The following is a 383-nucleotide window of genomic DNA, read 5'->3' as shown; positions in this document are numbered from 1 at the left end:
TATCTATCTATCTATCTATCTATCTATCTATCTATCTATCTATCTATTGTGTATGTGAGTGAATTTTTGCTCCAGAGAGCTCATGTGGAGATCAGAGGACAAGATGTGGAGATCAGAGGACAAGTTTTTGGGAATTGGTTCTCTTCCCCAAGTGTAGGTCCCAGGAATCGAACTCATGCTGTCAGGCTTGGTAGCAAGAAGTACTTTTACCCACTGAGGTCATCCCATCAACCTAATTTTTTGTTTGTTTGTTTTTGCTTGGGGTTTTTTGTTTGCTTTTTAAGTACAGGCAACACACACACACACACACACACTCACACACACACACACACACACAGAGAGAGAGAGAGAGAGAGAGAGAGAGAGAGAGAGAGAGAGAGAGA

Source organism: Grammomys surdaster, unplaced genomic scaffold (genome assembly GCF_004785775.1).
Source record: "Grammomys surdaster isolate TR1022 unplaced genomic scaffold, NIH_TR_1.0 241, whole genome shotgun sequence".
In the NCBI taxonomy this organism is placed as follows: domain Eukaryota; kingdom Metazoa; phylum Chordata; class Mammalia; order Rodentia; family Muridae; genus Grammomys; species Grammomys surdaster.
The sequence above is the reverse complement of the archived record's forward strand: the minus strand, read 5'-3'. Positions refer to the sequence as shown.